This window comes from Hyla sarda, chromosome 6, assembly GCF_029499605.1.
Source record: "Hyla sarda isolate aHylSar1 chromosome 6, aHylSar1.hap1, whole genome shotgun sequence".
NCBI classification, from domain to species: Eukaryota; Metazoa; Chordata; class Amphibia; order Anura; family Hylidae; genus Hyla; species Hyla sarda.
The window spans coordinates 223,660,814-223,677,215 of NC_079194.1; positions in this window are offsets into that span (position 1 = coordinate 223,660,814).

The following is a 16,402-nucleotide window of genomic DNA, read 5'->3' on the forward strand; positions in this document are numbered from 1 at the left end:
GGCATTCATCAACATTTGTGTGCCATTTGATAAATTTGGCGCATGGACATCACTTTCCCCGCAACTTTTTTTGCTCTAAAGTGGGCAAACAGCAAGTTTACATTTGATAAATGCCCCAAAAAAAGTTATCAATTTATTCAAACATTTCCAGGAGCATAATAGAACAGCACCATGCAGAATTCTAAGCAAAAAAGTTCCATCATTGTCAAAAGGACCGGCTACCTATAAGAACTTGACAGGTTCCAACCCACCACAGATAATAACAAATGACATGAAAGTGGCTATATACCATCATTTATGTAAATACACTTAAAAAGCATATGGAGGAGTGGTCTATGGTGTGAAGTGGTTTTCTCTTCTAAGTATATGTTACATATCCAATCAGCACCCCCACATATACAGTGGAATCCACTACAATTAATTAAAGGGGTACTCCTGTGGAAAACTTTTTTTTTTTTCATCAACTGGCTCCAGAAAGTTAAACAGATTTGTAAATTACCTCTATTAAAAAAATCTTAATCCTTCCAGTACTTATCAACTGCTGTATACTAAAGAGGAAGTTGTGTGGTTCTTTCCAGTCTGACCACAGTGCTCTCTGCTGACACCTCTCTCCATGTAGAAACTGTCCAGAGCAGGAGCAAACCCATAGCAAACCTCTCCTGCTCTGGATAGTTTCTGGCATGAACAGAGGTATCAGCAGAGAGCACTGTGGTCAGACAGAAAAGAACAACTTCCTCTGTAGTATACAGCAGCTGATAAGTACTTGAAGTATTAAGACTTATTTATTTTTTAAATTGTTTTCCACTGGGGTACCCCTTTAACTGCTGAGTCAGTATGCAGCACACCAACAGTCATAAAAATAGGGCGCAAAGGTAAAACTTATGCTTAGTGTTTTTAGTGTAGGGAGGAAAGAAAAAATTTATACTACCATCCCCCCACCCATGGCACAATTCAACATTATCCAAAATCCAAAATGTTCAGAGGAGGAGCTTTCCCCTTGGAAAAGAGAAGAAATCATGTTCCTGGAACAGATACAGGATTGTGTGCAATTGAGATTTATATTTTTTCATTTATTAAAAAAATGTGATTTATCTATTTATCTAAGAAGTCAAAAGTTTTCTGTTGGGACTTTGGGAACATCAAAGTATTAGGGCAGGTTCACACTGCATTTTTTCCACTTAACATATACATATGTATACCATACAGCAGAATCCGTTTTAAATTGACTTACATTATATAATAAATTGATCATAATGACTACTTTTTTAGGCATATGCAAAAGAATATTTGACTACATTTCTGCATACAGTACAATGAAACATACTGCTTCACACCATGTATGCCACCCCAGTTTTCATTACAGTCTGTTTAATGTGGCTATTTGCAAAAATTTGGTCAACCACGCTACAAAAACTATAAATCAAAAACTAAGAAGTTACAAGTTAGTAGAATTGTACATATTCTGTGGGTTATTTTATTTTATTATGTTACTTCTTTTCCAACAAGCATCTATTTCTGTAATAGTTTCCGAAAAGGGTAGATAGGGAAAAAAGTTTAACACTATAAGCATGTGATTTTAGGTGTCCCTTTATGTATCAGTTTTTTCCTATAAAACAAATAAGTTAAACAGACAGCAATAACCTAAGATATGAAGCCAGCCTTATGGAAATAGTGAAATGGAGACAAAAGTGCAATGTGAATGCACCCTAAGTATTAAAGGGGTATTCCGGCCTAATACATCTTATCCCCTATCCAAAGGATAGAGGATAAGATGTCTGATCACGGTGGGACCTTAAGATCAGACATTTTATCCCCTATCCAAAGGATGTCTAAGGCCGCAATACCCCTTTTTTATTTTAATCAACTGGTGCCAGAAAGATAAACAGATTTGTAAATTACTTCTATTAAAAAACCTTAATCCTTCTAGTACTTATTAGCTGCTGAATACTACAGAGGAAATTCTTTTCTTTTTGGAACACAGAGTTCTCTGCTGACATCATGAGCACAGTGCTCTCTGCTGACAATCTCTGTCCATTTTAGGAACTATCCAGAGCAGCATAAAATAAATCTAGGGTTATGGATAGAATGTAAAATATATTTTAAAATGGATTGTTTGAAACAGTGTGAAGTAATCTGGGGCAAGTGGCTGAACTATTCAGGTTACCAAGGAGTCCTAATGGACACAAAAGAGGGGGGCAGTGATTTTTGGTGATGTGGCCATCCCATGAGTCATAGAATGAAGTCCTGTGTGTGTGGGGGGGGGGGGGGTTGTCAGAGTATAAGATATTTTATATGTTTGTACATGACTTTATTTTGGAAAGCTTGATTTATTGAACTTTTTTTCTCCCTATTCTATTGTATTCATATACAAGCTACATCCATAATAAACTAGAAGATGGAGTTGACATACTGACATAACAGTAAATACTGTCTCTTAGATATGGATGTTTTTTTTATGTGCTCTGCGAATGTTGTTTCACACAAGTGATAATGAGGGGTTAGGGTCATTGTATTTTTTACTTTTTTGTTTTGTTACAGTCTTTAAAAAAATAAAAATAATATAAAATCTTTATTAATTTTCCTTCCCCCAATAATGCAAAAAGGAGAAATAAATAACTTAAACATTACTTAGCTACAAACCCTGAATAACACCCTACCAACCCAAAGCCCATCCCATAGGTTATTTATTACTAGCTGTTTTAGATTTTAACATTCAGTGTGGCTCAACACTATTGATTTTGTTTGAAACTGGATTGCGACCTACAGAACGTTGGTGACCTTTTCTTTAAGGGTTGATGTAGTGTAACATTGCTAATGGTTTATAGGGCTGTATATATTATTACAATACTACTGATAATATTCAGCATCTCTACTACTTTTTCTAAATGACGGTAAGCTAAAGCTTTTGCATGCTCCTGAATCCAGTCATTTATCATTGTGTAGAGGGCAGTCGGCAGCTGTTGAAGATAAGAAATCAGTCACCCTTTCCTTCTGGTCATCATTACAATAGACAGCAGAAATAAATCTACTTTTTATTGTTAACTAAAGGTGGCCATTTATCTTAGATAGCTGTTGGCCAACAGCTATTTCTTCTGATCCCCCCCCCCGCCCATTCCCCACCACCACCACCACCATACATATGCACACTCATTTGGCAAAGCATGCATAAGTTATCAAAAGGGAGAAAGGTATAATACACCACCAGACACCTCCAGTGTCTTCTCTTCGCAAAGAACAAATTGAGGTATGTTGAACTTCGACTGACTGTTCTTTCTTTCCCCTTGCATCTGCCATCAGAGACACACCATACACATTAGCTACCGAAATCTAGGTTTATGTATAATCACCCTAACACATTTTGTAACAAAAGGTTAAAGGGGTACTCCACCCATAGACATCTTAACCCCTATCCAGAGGATAGGGAATAAGATGTCTGACCATGGGAAGTTCGGCCAATTGAACCCCCCGCGATCTCCGAACGCCAGCTTTAGGCTGAAGATAAGATATCTAGGGGTGGAGTACCCCTTTAACTTTATACTGCAAGTGATGATAATCCTTATGACATTTTATTTGGTGCAAATAAGATTGATTGAACGTAATGAATTGTTTGCATAATTAGAATGATTCATTTTTCTCTATTTAGCTTATTGTAATATCCCACAGCTTAAGTCAAATGCTCCATGGACTTGTTAGACCGACTGTTATCCATTTAATGTACGCATCACTCAAGCTAATTTTATTCATTTCGATGTTTTCAAAATTTCATATCAATTATTTTTTGTGTATTTTTTTCATCAGAAACTAAGAAGAACAAGTCATTAGACTTGCAAATTTTCTATGTTTATTGTGTGACTTCTTTGCCAAGAAGCATCTATTGCTGTGAAAAAAATTCAGAAATGGAAAAAAGGTCAACATTATAAACATGTAATTATAGGTGTCTTCAGAATAGGTGATTATTTTATTATGTATATCAATGGAAAATAAATTATGAATCCTTAATTCTATCGGTATTTTTCCTATAAAACATATACGTTAAACAGACAGCAAAAACGTGGTGTTAACCTAGCCTTATGGAAACACTAAAATGGAGTTGAAAACACAGTGTGAATGCACCCTAAGTAGCAGTGAAATACTTGGCATTCAGAGGATTTTGTATCACGTGGTAAAAGTTATTGCTTCTCAATGGCTAGATGCCATCCTTCCCAACACACAAAAATTTCTAACTCATAAAGCTAGCCTATTAGCTCCAGTTACAGAAAACATTCAGCCCCCCAATGGCACCGTAGTGCTGATCTGGGTCTGTATATGTTGAGCGCCATATAGACAGATATTAGGACAAGACAGTAACAGACCATTTCTGCTGTCTCTATGGGGAGTCCCGATGTCTCTTTTGCCCCTGATAACATCTCAGTAGAGTTATATGTGGAGGAGCCCAATGTTTAAAAATGTTTACTAGCTATTAGTGATGAGCGAACTTTTGAAAAAATTCGATTCGGCCGATTAGCCGAATTTTCTGAAAAAAATGTGGTTCAATCAAAATTTATTTGCCGCACATATATATTAAAAACGGCTATTTCTGTCCTACAGAGAGTGTCAATAGGGGTGTAGAACACTTTGCTTTGTTCTAACACGCATATGGAGTGTGCAGAGGTAGTGAAATAATACTGTTATTCAGTATAACATACAGATTACATGCATGAGGAGACCATATAGTGGCTAAATGACACAGCGTGGAGGTGTTGGCAGCATGAGGAGACCAAATAGTGGCTTAATGACACAACGTGGAGGTGTTGGCAGCATGAGGAGACCATACAGTGGCAAAATGACAAAGCGTGGAGGTGTTGGCAGAATGAGGAGACCATATAGTTGCTGAATGACACAGCCTGGAGCTGGAAGCAGCATAAGTAGACACTAGGGCTCCAGAATCCCTAAGATTAAAAGATGAATTTTGAAATTGAAATAGAAAATTTATGGTAGTTAGTGCTACCACAAAAAGGTTTAGGCCCAGGCCCAGCAGCATCAGTAAACCTTATATTGGCTGAATGACACAGCCTGAAGGTGGCTGAAGCATGAGGAGACCATATAGTGGCTAAATGACACAGCCTGGAGTTGACTAAAGCATGAGGAGACCATATAGTGTCTGAATGGCACAGCCTTGAGTTGGCAGAAGCATGAGGAGACCATTGAAATTTAAGATTTTTAAATTGAAATTTAAGATTTTTTAATTGAAATTGAGGATTTTTAAATATAAATTTTTACTCCCAAATTTTAGTGTCCCGGGCCCCGGCGTGTGGGTGCAAAGGACCAAATATAACAAGCAATCATGTCACATGGCAGCACAATGACAGAGCCTGGAGGTGGCATCAGTATGAGGAGATCATATAGTTGCTGAATGACACAGCCTGGAGCTGGCCGCAGCATGAGTAGACACAAGGGCTTCACAATCCCTTAGATTAAAAGATGAATTTTGAAATTTAAATTGAAGATTTATGGTAGCTAGTGCTACCATAAAGATTTTTAGGCCCAGGCCCAGCTGCATCAGTAAACCATATATTGGCTGAATGACACAGCCTGGAGATGGCTGAACCATGAGACCATATAGTGGCTGAATGACTGCCTGGAGTTTGTGGCAGCATGGGGACACCATATAGTGTCTGAATGGCACAGCCTTGAGTTGGCTGAAGCATGAGGAGACCATATAATGGCTGAATGGCACAGCCTGGAGTTTGTGGCAGCATGAGGATAACATGTAGTGGCTGAAATGCACAGCCTGGAGTTGGCTGAAGCATGAGGAGACCATATAATGGCTGAATGAGACAGCCTGGAGGTGGCAGCAGCATCAGGGGTCCTGAAAGTGAACCTAATGCAGAGGAATTTCTGAAACTGGGGACCAGCACCTTAATTATGTTTTGCAGTATTCATGGCAGCACAATGAGAAAGCCTGGATGAGGTAGCATCAGCATGAGAAGACCATACAGCAGCACAATTAGAGAGCCTGGAGGTGGCAGTATCAGCATGAAGAGACCATAGAGCAGCACAATTAGAAAGTCTGGAGGTGGCAGCATCAACATGAGGAGACCATAGAGCAGCACAATTAGAGAGCTTGGAGGTAACAGCATCAGCATGAGACCATATGGCGGCACAATGACCAAGCCTGGAGGTGGTAGCATCAGCATGAGACCATATGGTGGCTCAATGACAAAGCGTGGAGGTCGTAGTATCAGCATGAGGAGACCATAGAGCAACACAATGGCAGAGCCTGGAGGTGGCAGCATCAGCATGAGGAGACCATATGGCGGCACAATGACAGAGCCTGGAGGTGTTAGCATGAGGAGACCATAGAGCAGAACAATGACAGAGCCTGGAGGTGGTAGCATTAGCATGATGAGACCATAGAGCAGCACAATGAAAGAACCTTGAGGTGGCAGCAGCAGCATGAGGGCCATGCCAACTGAGGGTTGAGTCTGAGGAACGCACCGACTGTTGACAGGGGGTGTCAGATATCACTTGGGATGAAGTGGATGACCGAGTTAACTGATCAATCATGGCTGATGGGTTGCTGGTCAAGACACGACTGCTGGCTGAAACCAGGAGCTCAGACCTCTCGCTGCGACTCCAGCTGCTACACACCCCTACTCTGCTGCGACCTCTGCCTGCACCTGATGAATTTAGGCCTCTGCCACTCCACTGTGCATGTCCTGGCACTACTCTGCCTGACATACTTATTGCGTATATGAGGGGAGTACAATACGTTTCACTACGCTTAAAACAGTATTTGTCTAGAACAGCAGCCTATGTGTACTATTGGCTGTCTTTTCACAGTATATAGGCCCTTGACAGATTAACAGGTACAAAATAGTACACTACTTAGATGTAGGTATGTGGTATGCATTTATGAGGGCAGAAAAATGTGGTACAGTACGCTTAAAAAAAACTTATTTTAGTAAAACACCAGCCGGTGATTACTTTTGCCTGGACTTTCACAATATATAGGCCCTTGACAGATTAACAGGTACAAAATAGTACACTACTTAGATGTAGGTGTGCGGTATGCACTTATGAGGGCAGAAAAATGCATGACAGTATGCTGTATAAACGTATTGGAATAAAACACCAGCAAGTGAATACTTATTGCTATCATTTCGCAGTATGTAGGCCCCCTACAGATTAACAGGTACAAAATAGTACACTACTTAGATGTAGGTATGTGGTATGCAGAAAAATCCAGCATATCAAATTAATATTGAGATACGTGGACGATATCCTGGTAGTCTGGTCCGGTACACCGGACCAGTTCCGAGAGTTCGTCTCATATGTCAATGATGTGAACAACAGGAACATGTTGTTCACGGCAGTGTTTGGGGGTAATTCCATAGAATTTTTAGATGTAAAAATAAGCATAATGGATAGTCAGATTGAAACTGCTGGTTTTAGAAAAAACCCCGCAAGAAATGGCTCTCTTCATTTCAACTCATCACATACTGTAAAAACAAAAAGTAGAATTCCATACAGCCAGATGGTGTGCCTGAAGTGCATAAACAGTAATGAAGAGGTATTCAAACAACAGGTGGACGAGTTGTCAGATCGTTTTACCGTAAGGGGTTACCCAAAGAAGTTGGTCACTCAAGCCCGTAGTAGAATTAATGAGATCACAAGAGAGGAGCTGCTGTCTTATAGTGCTCAAAAGCAAGCGAGTAAAAATGAAGGAAGAGCCATTTTTTCATTTAAAAATACCCCTCTGAATTATAGAATTAAACACATCATCTATGCCAACTGGTTCATGCTTGAAAAGGACACTGACATTAGTGAACTTACATGCCAAAAACCTATCATCACTTAGAGACAGAATAAAACTATTAGGGATTATCTAAAACAGAAACAATAAAAGAAAAAAGCACAGTCAAATTGGCTGATAGATACACGAAGTATGGGGAATCATTGTTGTGGTTTGTGCTCTTTTTTCGGGTTAAATTTGAAAACTAATATCATTCAATTGGAAAGTTACACTATATATGTAAAGCAGCCGGTGAAATGCAGGTCTTCCTACTGCATTGTTTGTCCTTGCAGATTATACTACATAGGAAAAAAAAATGCCCCTTGTTCCATCGAATTAGAGAACATGTAAGATCTGTTAAAACCAGAAAGGGCTCACAACTTTGTATTAACCATATGATTGCATGTCCCGGAGGCGAAGTTACAGATCTAAAATTTGGAGCAATTGAAATAATAGAATTTCCGAGCAGATAAGAACAGGCATCAGTTGCTGCTACAGAAGGAATCCAGATAGGTCCTAAGGCTGAATGCAACAGGACCGTTACGTCTAAATGATAAAAATGAGTTAGGTGCATTACTGTAATTTACCTTGGATTCCATTCTGGGTTCACAAGTTAGAAGTCAGTTTACAATCATGTTTTTACTTTTTCTATCACACGCACCAGCACATTAATAGTTAACACTCACGTGTTTGTTTGTTTTTCTTTTGTTCACCGGCATGACGTACCTCGGGAAGAAGTATAAAAACGTGGAGTATGCATGATGACGTCTATCAGCGGCCTGATGAAGCACCTAGGGGCGTGATACGGTCCATGGCCCGACGTCTAAACTCCCCACTCCCCGCCTCCCTGCTAGGACCGATGCGGCCCTCAGACTAGGATTCCCTGCCTGGCAACAATTAGGAACGGTGAGCGCTCTGCTTTTCTGCTTTATTTTTCTTCTGTGTTACATTTACACATTATTAGTCAGTCGCCAGGATTACGGGATGAACAACGTCATTCCACTGCTTCATTTACTACAACACGTGTTGGAAATGAAGGCTGGTCAGGGCACTGGAGACGCGGCACCTGCAACTCACGGCCACATGAGTCCTGTGGGGGCTTAAGTGGAAGAGGAGGAGGTGGGGGAAAGTGGAGCACAGTTTAGGTTTTTCCAAATGGGTGGTTTTTATAGTCATCTGTCAGGAAGAGCAGTAGCAGCCAGAGGAGCTAGAGGGTGATGAGGAAGAAGAGACAGAGGACCCAGCCACTCCATGCAGTGAGATGGAGGCAGGGAGTTCCTCCGAGTCACTTGCACAAATGGCACTCACGTGCTCACTTGCTTGCATATTGACCGCCAAACTGTCTCCATTCTGCAGTGGGATGACTTCTGGCTCTCCACCTTATTGGACCCTTGCTACCGACACAAAATGTGATCTTTTTTTTTTTTTTACACCCACTGAGAGGGAGGACAAACTGATCTACTACAGAAACATCCTACGTAGTCAGTTGGCCGAGGCATATCTGTGCCATCATCCATCCTCTCGCAGATCTGACTCGGGGGGCCATCTGTGCTCACCTTCCACTGCCATGGCTGTTGGGGAGGGGTGGGGAGGCAGGAACAGTACCAGCTCCATCAGCAGCAGTCTGTGTCTACAGTTGCTGATGAGTAGCTTTCTTCACCCGCATAGTGAAGCAACTCATCAGCAGCAGGTAGACATGGAGCAGGACCTGAACCAGCAGGTGGTGACATACCTTGACATGCCTATGCCAAACACACCTTGAAGATCCACTGGACTTCTGGGCAGCTAAACTTGATTTGGGACCGCAACTAGCAGAGTTTGCTCTGGAAAAGCTGTCCTGTGCGGCCAGTAGTGTTTAGTGCGGCAGGGGCCATAGTAAACCCAAGTTGGAAATATTTTTATGTTAATATATTTAATCTTCAATTTAAATTTTAAAATATATCTTTAAAGTGTACCTCTCATGAAACAAACTTTTTATATATTAAAGATAAAGCCCTACTGAATAACTTTTTAATTGCTTTAATTTATAAAAAAATGTCCTCCTTTCATGTTTTTTTTTTACTTTAAAAACTTCTCCACTAGTCCAAGCAATTCGGAATGAGTCTGAAATCTGCTCTGTGCAGCTCCCAGCCTGTCATTCAGGCAGGCAGGAGGGAGGGGGAGCACTCAGCTCATACACAAGCAGGGAGCAAACAGAGAGGATACATTCCCTCTTCTTTTTTTCTTAGTTCCTCTATCCACTTTCCACATGGCTAATTATATATGCACTGCTTATCGGCTCTCTCCAGGACTTGCCATTGCTATGACAACCTCCTGTGCATTGTGCTTTGAAGTGAGCTACTGGAGAGCATAGAAAAGAGGTATTTTTAGGGGGGTTTAAAGCAAAATAAATGCAGGGATAGCGTTAGTCAGGGTCGGGGACAGATGGGGAGAGGGATTAGGGAAAGTTTAGATTGCGATCGATACTCTTTAATCTTTACAATTATGAGGCCCTATGATCTCATCAGGCTGTCATTCTGCCACTATATGGTCTCCTCATGCTTCCGCCTTCTCCAGCTGTGTCATTCAGCCACTACATGGTCTCTTCATGCTGCTGGCACCATAAGTAAATATGTTTATGGTAATCTATTTAAAATCTTCAATTTAAATTCTAAAATATATCTTTAATCTTTTCAATTATGAGGCCCTATGTTCTCGTCAGGCTGCTGCCACTTCCAGGCTGTTATTCTGCCACTATATTGTCTCCTCATGCTGCCACCACTTCCAGGCTGTGTCATTCAGCCACTATATGGTCTCGTTATCTCTGGAATTAGCGCAAGAATCCAAAGAAACAGGTTGGAGCGAGAAAATTAAACCATATCTGAGACATTCAAAGTTTAATAGGCAGTTTTGCAGTACCAGCAGTGTTTACTTACACGTGCATAGCTTGATATTTTGAACAAGCATTTCATACTGCCTGGATCTACCCAGTAGCCCTCCCGGGTCAGGCCTGCACCACTGAGAGGGAGTACAAACTGACACACTACTCTGGGACACACTACTGTTTGGGTAGACACTGCCAGAAGGGTCTGTTCACATTATACAAAATGGACAATGTGAACAGAGCTTCAGATTAACTAGCCTTGTTCCCTTCTGTAGCCCCGCCCCTAATGATGTCATCACTAGGGGGCGGAGCTACACTGACCTGCTCGAGGGAAGTAATCAGACTTCGTCTTCTGTATACACTATATACAGCTATCTATAGATAGCTGTATATAGTGTATACTGCCCAAAGGGTTAACCTACACTGTCCAGCAGTGTAAGTTAACGCTTTCCTTGCTGGGCTTGTGCATAGCGCACAGCTCAGCAAGGGGTTAAGTGAGCCAGCAATATGTATACTGTATACACATTGCAGGCTCACTGTAAGTTCTTGCTGGGTTGTAGATATACGATGTATACCTATGGCTCAGCATCAGCTGTTCTCCCGGCTCTGTAGCCCTGAGAACAGCTGATCCCGACATTCACATAAGGACAATCGCAGCAGGTGTCAGGAGGAGTGACATCCGCTGTGATCTGTCTATTAATGCAGGTACTACAGCTCCCAGCATGGAGCAGAGTGTACTCCATGTTTGGAGTAGTAGTACTTGTAGTAAAGGAAAGATCACTGCGGGTATCACTCCTGACACCCTCTGTGATGCTCCTGTATTATGTATGGATGCAGCGGCCGCTCTCCTATGGTCCCCTGCACGGCCGTATATATACACATATTCCTATTTCTCACAGAGAGCTGTGATTGGCTGGAACCATCTGGCCAATCACAGCTCTGCGGGAAATATGAATATGTGTATATGTACGTGAGTGCAGGGGACCATAGAAGAGCTGCAGCCGCATCTATACATTATACAAGAGGATCGCAAGGGACCCTGGCGATCTGTCAATTAGTACAGGTAACTACTACTCCCATCATGGAACAGTGGGTTCCATGCTGGGAGTAGTAGTACTACCTAAAAAATGTTTTAAAAAAAAAGTGAAAAACACGCACACACTACATTTTTATTATTGTCGGCTATATTTTTTGTTCTTTACCAGCTCACATAAATTGATCCCTGTTTAAAAATTAATAAAAATTTCATAATAAAAAAGATACATTTCGTTAGATACAATATTTTCCATCACTACTGTATCTTTTTTTATAATTTTTTTGTAATTAGAATGAATTCTTTACGTTCGTTTACGGATAACAAATGCATTCATTATTTACCGCATGCATTCGGTAAATAACGAATGCATTCGTTATTTTGCTATTCGTATTATCGTGGCTATTCGGGAATGTTCAAAATATGTTTTCGTGCATTCGGATCGGTCCGAATGCCCGAAAACAGTAAAAATCGGTAAATTAGACATTCATGCCGAACCGAATTTCACATGTCTAGTGCCGCCATATGATCTTCTTGCTATATTGATCTTGTAGTTTGACAGTATTTTTTCAAAGTAAACGCTTCCGGCACCCTGGACACTCATTCATGAGAATGGGGGGGGGTGGGGGCAGGTTAAAGGCAGGGGCTGGGACAGGTGGTAGCTGACCTCGCGGTGGACCGCCAGCTCGATTTTTAAGATACAAGTATGAGCTTTTTCACTGCAGCAACTTCTAGTAGTATGCGCCCACTCATCCAATGGCGAAGAAGCTGAATGTGCTCCTGTCCAAGTTGCTGGGGCTGCAGTCCCTCCCTTTTGAAGTGAACACTCAGTCATGAGCATGGGGTTGTGCTGAGAGGCAGGGGCTGAGACAGGCGGTAGCTGGCCTCGCAGCAGACTGCCAGCTCAATTTTAAGATACAAGTACGAGCTTTTTCACTGCAGCAACTTATACACTGCAGCAATTATACATTCTGTTTGCTGGTGCGTGAAACCTTCCCCTAGTTTGCGCGCTGGATCTCTGAGATTTGATGGGCCAGCGCGACGGGAATTGGTAATTGCCGGGCGCTGACCCTATAAAGGGGACTGACTTCCCCTTGACCTTCCGGATCGTTGTGTCTCCTAGAGCCTTAGAGAAAGCATTTTCCTGTGTGTTTTGATTATGTGTATTGTACCTTGCTGCAAGTTCCAGACCTTGCTCCTGTGCCGTCAGCCCTGACTACGAGCTAGTCCATCCCGCTTTATGGTGGGCTCTGGTGAAAACCAGCGGCACCTTAGAATTTGCTCCCTGGTATGGACCACGTCATCTTCCACACAGGTCCAGTGGATCCACTTCTCCATCACCAGCTGTTACAGTAAGATCCGGCCATGAATCCCGTCAAGGTGCCTTTGCCAAGTGTTGCAGATCTCTCTACAATTGTGGCTCAGCAGTCACAACAGTTGGCTCAGCAGGCCCACCAAACTGAACTAGCTATCCTCCATGATGGAGCAGCTCCTCTTCATGCAACAGCAGCAGCAACAACAGCGGCAACATGCCCCTGAGTCTTCCTCGAGGACCGCTCCTTCCGTGGCATCCCTAGGTCCCAAACTTTGTCTGTCAATGCCTACAAAGTATGAAGGGGACCCCAAATTGTGAAGGATTTGTTACCCAATGCTCCATGCAGGTAGAACTCATGGCCAATCAGTTTCTGTCTGAACATGCTAAAGTGGCTTTTGTGGTCAGCCTTCTTTCCTGCAAGGCTCTGGCCTGGGCTACCCCTCTCTGGGAAGGGGATCCTGTAACATTCAATCTACCAGCCTTCTTCTCAGAATTCCGAAGTGTCTTCGAGAAGCCAGGACGGGCGTCTTCGGCTGAAACAGCCCTCTTGAACCTCCGCCAAGGGGACTCTTCTGTGGGCAACTAAGTGGTCCAATTCCATACTCTAGCATCTGAGTTGGATTGGAATGATGCAGCCCTGTGTGCTACCTTCAATAAGGGACTTTCTAACACGGTAAAGGATGCTCTAGCCACACGGGACTCACCATCTTCCTTGAGTGAATTGATTCTGCTAGCAACCCGCATTGATGCGAGTTTTGCCCAGAGGCAAGAGGAACTCCGACAAGAGCGCGAACCTGTTCGTACTCGTCGTTACTGTTTGGCTCCGGTGTTTCAGTGGCCTCCTCAGCTTACCTCAGCTTTCATTGGCCTCCTTTTCTCCTGCCGAAGAGCCCATGCAGGTGGATCATGCTCACCTGTGCCCACAAGAGAGGTCGCACCGACGGGAAGAGAACCTTTGCCTGTACTGTGCAAGTCCAAAGAATTTTCATAATAATTACCCTCTTTGGCCTCAGCGTCCGAGAAACACACGCACCAAGGGCACATGGAAGAGGCGTCTCTAGGTGTGAATACTTCCTATCCTCATTTCTACTTGCCTGTCCAGCTCTAAACCTCTATGGGATCCTCGCTCCACCTTTCTGTTTTGGTGGACTCCTGTTCTGCAGGGAACTTCGTAGATGCCACTTTGGTTTTGAAATATCATCTACCAGTCACACAACTGGCAAAACCACTGTACATCTCCTCTATCAACGGGGAGTGTCTGAATTCGGGAGTTAAGTTCATCACGGAACCACTGAGGATGCAAGTGGGTGCTATGCACAAGGAATGGATCAGGTTCTACGTGCTTCCTCACTGTTCTTCTTTTGTACTCCTCGGTCTGTCTTGGCTGCAATGCCACACCCCTCTGCTCGATTGGCGTTCCTGAGAAATCTCATGTTGGGGCCAGAACTGCCAGAATCGCTGTCTGTTGACAATTCAACTGAAGTATCCCATTCCTTGTCCCCCTCTGCCAGGTCTGCCTACCTTCTATCAAGACCTCACTGATGTGTTTTGAGAGAAGCAAGTGGAGAATCTTTCACCACATCGACCCTATGATTGTCCCTATAATTGATCTTCTGCTGAGTACTTCTCCCCCTTGGGGAACAATCTATCCCTTGTCGCAGGCAATGTCTGAATACATCAGAGAGAACCTACAGAAGGGTTTTATACAGAAGTCTTCCTCTCCAGCAGGAGCCGGTTTCTTCTTTGTGGAAAAAAAACTGATGGATCTCTTTGTTCCTGTATTGATTACCATCAAGAACCGGTATCTTCTCCTACTAATCTCTGAACTATTCGACCGCCTACGGGGAGCCAAGATCTTCACCAAGTTGGACTTGCGGGGGCATATAAACTAATCAGAATTTGGGAAGGTAACGAGTGGAAAACGGCTTTTAATACTTGTGATGGGCATTACGATTACCTTATGATGCCGTTTAATATCTGTAACGCCCTGGCTGTTTTTCAAGAATTTGTCGATGATATTTTCTGAGATCTCCTTTACACTTGCGTGGTGGTGTATCTGGATGGCATTTTGATCTTCTCACCCAATTTAGAAGCTCATCGCACTGATGTGAGTCAGGTTCTGCGATGCCTTTGGAGCAACCGCCTCTACGCCAAGCTCGAGAAATGCCTTTTCGAGAAATCGAGTTTACCTTTCCTCGGCTATATTGTCTTCAACCAAGGACTACAGATGGATACTGATAAGCTGTCTTCGGTTCTAAACTGGCTGAGACCTTCTGGCCTACGGGCTATTCAATGCTTCCTTGGGTTTGCCAACTATTACCGGCAGTTCATTCCGCACTTCTCCTCCTTGGTAGCTCTGATTGTGGCCCTTACCAAGAAAGGTGCCAACCCCAAGTCCTGGTCATCTGCAGCGGAGGAGGCTTTTTCTCGTTTGAAGTTGCGATTTGGCTCAGCACCAGTATTAACGGGACCTGATCTTGACAAGCCGTTCTCCCTCGAAGTGGATGCTTCTTCAGTTGGTGCCGGAGCAGTTTTGACTCAGAAATCCTCCAATGGCAAAACACTGACATGTGGCTTCTTTTCTAAAACTATTTCTCCTGTTGAGAAGAATTACACTATCGGTGATCGGGAACTCTTCACCATTAAGCTTGCCCTGGAAGAATGGCGTCACTTGTTAGAAGGAGCAATTTTTCCAATCAATATCTATTCATCTTCTTTACTTACAGTCCACACAACAGCCAGGTGGTCACTTTTCTTTTCCCGATTTAATTTTTTCTCCTAGACCCAGGCGGTGCACAACTCTGACCAACAGCAGTAGACCCAATAAAACATGCTTAGGAATGAGATATCTGCAGCACACGTTATCAATCCAAGAATAAATATTGTTAGTCATTTATATAAACTTTTGACATGTCACAGACATGCCAAAGGTTTGCATTGGGTCTCAGTCTTGTGACCATCTACGATTGAGAGTCATAAGCAAGTGAAGCATTCAGTAGTGCACTTCGCTCTCTGGCCATCTGCCAGATCTCATTGATGCAATCAAAACTTTTGACATGTCTGGATGACATGTTAAACCTTTATATAATACATTAACAAATTAATTAAAGCAGGTGTTTTTTTCTGCTAAAAGATTATGGGTAAATGCCAAACGTTCAGGTGTCACTAAAGAGAGGAGGGGTATGCTTCTGCCAGACAACTGGGGCAGCGACTTATCTCTCTTAAAACAAAAATTTGACCATTCTCTTCCCCTACATCATCTGTCGGAGGAGAGTTAGAAGGCCCCACAAACTTTATAATTGGCCACCTTTATCATATGTGAATGTTAATGTTTTCCTCCAACATCCTTATTCCAAATAGCCTGCTGATATATAATGTATATGAATTTGGTTTTCTTTTTCCATTTTCTCACATTTG